The sequence below is a fragment of the Mercenaria mercenaria genome, unplaced genomic scaffold (genome assembly GCF_021730395.1).
Source record: "Mercenaria mercenaria strain notata unplaced genomic scaffold, MADL_Memer_1 contig_1989, whole genome shotgun sequence".
Lineage (NCBI taxonomy): Eukaryota > Metazoa > Mollusca > Bivalvia > Venerida > Veneridae > Mercenaria > Mercenaria mercenaria.
Genome location: NW_026460013.1, coordinates 7,528 through 15,054, shown reverse-complemented (window position 1 = coordinate 15,054; position 7,527 = coordinate 7,528).

The following is a 7,527-nucleotide window of genomic DNA, read 5'->3' as shown; positions in this document are numbered from 1 at the left end:
GGTCAAATAATAATAAAAACCTTGTGACCTCTCTAGAGGCCATATTTTTCATGGGATCTGTATGAAAGTTGGTCTGAATATTCGTCTTGATGATATCTAGGTCAGTTCAAAACTGGGTCAACTGCGGTTGAAAACTAGGTCAGTAGGTCTAAAAATAGAAAAACCTTTTGACCACTCTAGAGGCCATATTTTTCAGTGGATCTTCATGAAAATTTGTCTAAATGTTCACCTTGATGGTATCTAAATAAAGTTTGAAAATGGGTCACGTGTGATCATAACTAGGTCAGTAGGTATAAAAATAGAAAAACCTTGTGACCTCTCTAGAGGCCATACTCTTCATGAGATCTTCATGAAAATTGGTGAGAATGTTCACCTTGATAATAATTATCTAGGTCAAATTCAAAACTGGGTCATGTGCCTTCAAAAACTAGGTCATTAGGTCAAATAATAGAAAAACCTTGTGACCTCTCTAGAAGCCATATTTTTCGATGGATCTTCATGAAAATTGGGTCATGTGGAGACAGGTGAGCGATTCAGGACCATCATGGTCCTCTTGTTATGATTGACCGTAGGGAAAAACCAAGACCACTTTTCTGTGGTACAACATAGATGTTACTTTCAAATTTTAGGTGTATTTCAAGGTATCTCTACCTGGTAAGGAGTTTTTCAAACATGACCCCCGGGGTAAAAATTGACCCAGCCCCAGGGGTCACTTGATTTTACATAGGAAAATCTTCAAAAAATTTCTAGAAATAAACCAGAAGGCCTAGATCTTAGATATTTGACATGTAGCATTGCCTAGTGGACTTCTACAAAATTTGTTCAAATCATGACCCCTGGGGTCAAGTTGACCCCGCCCCATGGGGTTACTTGATTGTACATAGAAAAATCTTCAAAATTTTCTAAAAATAAACCAGAAGGCTTAGATCTTAGATATTTGACTTGTAGCATTGCCTAGTGGACCTCTACAAAATTTGTTCAAATCATGACCCGGGGATCAAAATTGACCCCGCCCCAGGGGTCACTTGATTTTACACAGGAAAATCTTCAAAAATTTTCTAAAAATAAACCAGAAGGCCTAGAGCTTCGATATTTCACATGTAGCATTGCCTAGTAGACCTTTACAAAATTTGTTCAAACATAACCCCCGGGGTCAAAATTGACCCTGCCCCGGGGGTCACTTGATTTTACATAGCAAAATCTTCAAAAAAATTCTAAAAATAAACCAGAAGGCCTAGGTCTTAGATATTTGACATGTAGCATTGCCTAGTAGACTTCTACAAAATTTGTTCAAATCATGACCCCCAGGATCAAATTGACCCCGCCCCATAGGGTTACTTGATTTTACATAGAAAAATCTTCAAAATTTTCAAAAATTAAACCAGAAGGCCTAGAGCTTAGATATTTGACATGTTGCATTGCCTAGTGGACCTCTACAAAAGTTGTTCAAATCCTGACTCCCCCAGGGTCAAATTGACCCAGCCCCAGGGGTTACTTGATTGTACATAGGGAAATTTTCATAAATTTGCTAAAAATAAACCAGAAGGCCTAGATCTTAGATATTTGATATGTAACATTCTACAAACTTTGTTCAAATCATGACCCCCAGGGTAAAATTAACCTCGCTCCAAGTAGTATGTAAGCCTGTTGTAGGTGCATTTAGGTGACTGGAATTGGAACAACCAGTTGGATCTGAAGTCACTTATATCCCTGCTTCTAAGAAAACGTTTGATATTTGCAGAGAAACAAATTTATACTAAAGCAAATTTCTGTAACCTGATTTAATTGGTTGGCTCCAGTTGTAGAGAGATTTTGTTGAATAAAAAAAGAATTATGTCATGGCCAACTTCATAGAGAACTGTAGATAATATTACAATGATTTTGTTTAGCAAAACAAACAGAACATGATCATTTTTTAGCTCCACTATCCGGAGAATAGGGGGGCTATTCTACTCGCCCCGGCATCTGCGTTACCCTTCTTGGTTAAAGTTTTTCGGCAACCTTTGTTTTTATGCCCCTGAAGGGAGGCATATAGTTTTTGAACCGTCTGTCGGTCTGTCAGTCTGTCCGCAATTTTCGTGTCCGGTCCATATCTTTGTCATCCATGGATGGATTTTCAAATAACTTGGCATGAATGTGTACCACAGTAAGACGACGTGTCGCGCGCAAGACCCAGGTCCGTAGCTCAAAGGTCAAGGTCACACTTAGACGTTAAAGGTCATTTTTCATGATAGTGCATTCGTGTCCGGTCCATATCTTTGTCATCCATGGATGGATTTTCAAATAACTTGGCATGAATGTGTACCAAAGTAAGACGACATGTCGCGCACAAAACCCAGGTCCGTAGCTCAAAAGTCAAGGTCATACTTAGACGTTAAAGGTCATATTGCATGATAGTGCAATGATGGGCATGTCCGGTCCATATCTTTGTCATTCATGCATGGATTTTAAAATACTTACGCATGAATGTGTGGCACGGTAAGAAGACGTGTCGTGCGCAAGACCAAGGTCCGTAGGTCAAAGGTCCTAAACTCTAACATCGGCCATAACTATTCATTCAAAGTGCCATCGGGGGCATGTGTCATCCTATGGAGACAGCTCTTGTTCTGTCATATCTTTGTTACTATTGCTTATATCTTACTGTATCTTAACATAAACATTGTCCAGTATACTAAGTATGTACAGGAGCTTGGCCCATTTTATCCAAGGTCAGTGTCACCAAGGTGTTATACTTAGTTTATATTTAAGGTAAAAAAATTTTGGCAACCTTTGTTTTTCTATCGTATCTTTGTTACTTTTGCTTATGTCTTACTGTAAGTTCACATAAACATTGTCCAGCATACAAAGAAAGTATGTGCAGGGGCTGGGCCCATTAATCCCAAGGTCGAGGTCACAAGGTTGTTATACTTGGAATTATTTTCATCTTAATTTTTTTTCAAAAGCTTTATTTATAGACGTATCTTTGGTACTTTAAAAGATAATGACTTGAAATTAAAAATATTATTTTATAATCATCGTCTGCATGTGTGGTTACAAACCCCATAGCTCTAATTGTATTTTTGACAGAATTATTCCCCTTTTGTACTTAAACTTTTTTTGCAATCTTTGCTTTCTGGATATTACTTTAATGCAATATAAGATAAAGACTTGAAACTTAAAATGTATCTTTATCATCATCATCTGCATGTGTGGTAACAATCCCTATAACTCTGATTTGTATTTTTGACTATATTACGCCTCTTTTATACTTAAATTTTTTAACAAACTTCGTTTTCTGGACATAACTTTAGTACTACATAAGATATTGACTTGAAACTCAAAATATATCTTTACCGTCATCATCTGCATGTGTTGTAACAATCCCAATAACTCTAATTTGTGTTCTTGACAGAATTATGCCCCTTGGTGTATCTGTCTTTTAAAGTAAAGGTCTCACATATATTCATTTTAGTGTCAAATCCCCGAATAGTTGAACGCTACATAGTTGTCATAATGGTGGTTCGGCGTATGTGAGTCCATGCATACATGTGTCCATGTTTGTCCTGGCTGTAACTTACGCATGGAACAAGGGATTCTTTATAAATGACTTGGCAAATATGTTTGCCTCAATGACAGGTGTGTTGCGTGCAAGAACCAGATTGGTAGCTTAAAGGTCAAGGTTATACTTAGAGGTTAAAGGTCAAAACTTGGTGCAGTTTTCCTTGTCCGGCTGTAACTCAGCCATGGATTGAGGGTTTCTTAAATAACTTGGCACAGTTGTTATCCTCAGTAAGTTAGTCTGTCATGGGTAAGTAGTTAAAAGGTCAGTGTCACACTTAGGGGTCAAAGGTCAAAAGTCGATGTGCCCACTGGCTTAGCTCAGTAGGGAGAGCATTGGTCTACGGATCGTGGGGCCGCCAGTTCAAACCCTGGGAGGGGCCTATGTACTCTGTGATAATTTGATAAAAGACATTGTGTCTAAACTCATTTGTCCTCCACCTCTGATAATTCATGAGGGGAAATTGGCAGTTACTTGCAGAGAACAAGCTTGTACTGGTACAGAATTCAGGAACATTGGTTAGGTTAAATGCCCGCCTTACATGACTGAAATACTATTGAAAACGGCATTAAACCCAAAACAAACAAACAAATCGAAAGTTGATGTTGTTTGTCTTGTCTAGACTGTAACTTAGTCATGGATGGAGATGTTCTTAAATAACTTGGCAGAAATGATTGCCACAATCAGTTCTATCGCCGCCAGATAGTATCAAAAATGTTAGTTCTTTCGACAGCTGGCAGGCTCAACATGTTGCCAGTGGGCATCTTGTCTGCTATTGCTATTCTACTGTTTATTTCCAGAGCTCAGTCGATTGTGTAGGGTACTGTTACAGATGGAAGAAGAGTGAAAACTACAGAAATAGATGTTGTAAAAGAAGAGGCAGCAGCAGAAAGCAGAGGTAGTTATATCTTAAATTGTTCTTGAACTCTGTACAAATGATGATCCACTAAGTTTTGGGTATAGTAAATATTTAGAAGGTCCACAAAACTTGCAGATGGCTTGATCTATTGGTCTGGTTGAATTAAAATTAATGTTAATTACTGATTCCTGTTTACCATTTAGGCTGTGAATAAGCAGAAAATTTGACGGAAGTACTCCATTAATCAAATAACATTCTGATTATTCATTGTATGCTTCAAAATGGGTGGAATTGAAATACTGCAATCCACATTCCACTTCTTTCACCTTCAGACTTACACTCTCCATGGGTACCTTGGCATACTTCAGATTTGCTCAGCTTGTAAGAACTAAGAAACAATAATCACGGCAACTCTTTTCAGTGCTGGTTTTAGATTATTTTCCTGACTGTTGAAGGCTAAAACTTGAAATATGTACAGAATTTAACCTCTTTAATATATTCTTCTGCAACTTTTTTTTTTTTAGAAATTATAGAGCACTTTCTGAAAATTGGATAGGCCATTTTTTGGGATAATGCTATTGTTATGGGTCAAATATTGTGAGTATAAAAATCATTTCAATAAATAAGAATGAGATATTCAAAACATAATTTTTTTCTGATTGTATGAACTTTCAAGTCTGAGTTTCAGAGACCTTTATATTATCACAAGTAAGAGACATGAGTGGGTGATTGTACTTTCTTTGTGGTATTTCAGCCCCATGCTGTATTACCTAAGGAAGAGGCCAGGAACCAGTAACTGCATCATCTGACCTTGCATCACAGGTAGCAGAAACAACAGAAGCTGCTGATGATACTGTGGACATGTATGTATTTGCCTTTTTATGTGTTAATCCTTTAACCTGTCCAACCATTAAAGTATATTATAATTACATAAAGTAAGATTGAAATATCTTTCACAAGTGGACATCTTATGAAGTATTTTACAGTGACAGCCATGAGTGAAAATGTAAGATACAGTGTTCATTGGTGAAAGATATTTTGATCTTACTTTATTGTACCCCCCACAACAAAGTTGTAAGGGGGGGTATACTTGTTTCAGGTTGTCTGTCTGTCTGTCCGTCTGTCAGTAGACGCAGTCTTGTGCGCACCATCTCTCCTTATCCCCTTGACACAATTTAATGAAACTTCACACAAGTGATCAGTACCAACAGTAGTTGTGCATGGGGCATGTTAGGTACTTTTAGAAAAATAATTGCAGAGTTACGGGACTTTGTTTTTTTGTTACTATACTATATACATAGACACAGTCTTGTGCGCACCATCTCTCCTCATCCCCTTGACACAATTTAATGAAACTTCACACAAGTGATCAGTACCAACAGTAGTTGTGCATGGGGCATGTTAGGTTCTTTCAGAAAAAAAAAATGGCAGAGTTATGGGACTTTGTTTTTTTGTTACTATACTATATACATAGACACAATCTTGTGCGCACCATCTCTCCTCATCCCCTTGACACAATTTAATGAAACTTCACACAAGTGATCAGTAACAACAGTAGTTGTGCATGGGGCATGTTAGATTCTTTCACGACAAAAATTGCAGAGTTATGGGACTTTGTTTCTTGTTAACATACTATGTACATACAGTCTGCATATGCAATCTTGTGCGTGCCTAATCTACCAAACCCTTGCACACAATTTAATGAAACTTCACACAAGTGATCAGTACCAACCCTAGTTGTGCATGGTGCATGTTACATTCTTTTAGATAAATATTCTGCATAGTTATGGGACTTTGTTTTTTGTTACTATACTGTATACATACAGTCTATATACATACAGTCCACATAATAATGCAATCTTGTGTGCGTCAAATTGCAATGTACTGTGTCAGTGCATGCGGGGGGTACATTCATCACCTTTAGTGATAGCTCTAGTTTCTTTTTATTTCATGTTTTAACTAAATTTACCCATTTTATTGTTTCTGAACAGTGAAAAATTTACTTGGTATTTGTTTCTTTGAAAATACCAGATACATATATTTCACTTTAATATTTAGATAATTCACTGACAAATGTGTAATAAGCTGTAATCTTGGTTTGGAGTTTTAAGACTTCTGCATCTAACTCATTGTTTCATTGCACAGTTTGAAATTGACCGGTAGCAAGGTTTCATTGACAGAATTACTTTATCACTCAGTGTAACATCTTCTTCCAGTGGGGAAGTCCAAATCTGACCAGCACAGACAGGGTCAACAACAAGTGGTAAAAAAGATGATGGTAAAGAAATAGATGGTTTGTCTGATGATACTGATACAGTCAAAGGAGCTGATAGAGAAGGTAAACATCTTATCAACTTCATTCCTTACACCTTACAATGAAAGGTCTCTGTGACCAGGTGCTTTTAGATACAAACTTCAAGTGACTTGCCTGTCATTGCTGTAGGTCACTGTGACCAGGTGCTTTTAGATACAGACTTCAAATGACTTGCCTCTCGTTGCTGTAGGTCACTGTGACCAGGTGCTTTTAGATACAGACTTCAAATGACTTGCCTCTCGTTGCTGTAGGTCACTGTGACCAGGTGCTTTTAGATACAGACTTCAAATGACTTGCCTCTCATTGCTGTAGGTCACTGTGACCACAGGTGTTTTTAGATACAGACTTCAAATGACTTGCCTCTCATTGCTGTAGGTCACTGTGACCAGGTGCTTTTAGATACAGACTTCAAATGACTTGCCTCTCATTGCTGTAGGTCACTGTGACCACAGGTGTTTTTAGATACAGACTTCAAATGACTTGCCTCTCATTGCTGTAGGTCACTATGACCAGGTGCTTTTAGATACAGACTTCAAATGACTTGCCTCTCATTGCTGTAGGTCACTGTGACCAGGTGCTTTTAGATACAGACTTCAAATGACTTGCCTCTCATTGCTTCATTGCTGTAGGTCACTGTGACCAGGTGCTTTTAGATACAGACATCAAATGACTTGCCTCTCATTGCTGTAGGTCACTGTGACCAGGTGCTTTTAGATACAGACTTCAAATGACTTGCCTCTCATTGCTGTAGGTCACTGTGACCAGGTGTTTTTAGATACAGACTTCAAATGACTTGCCTCTCATTGCTGTAGGTCA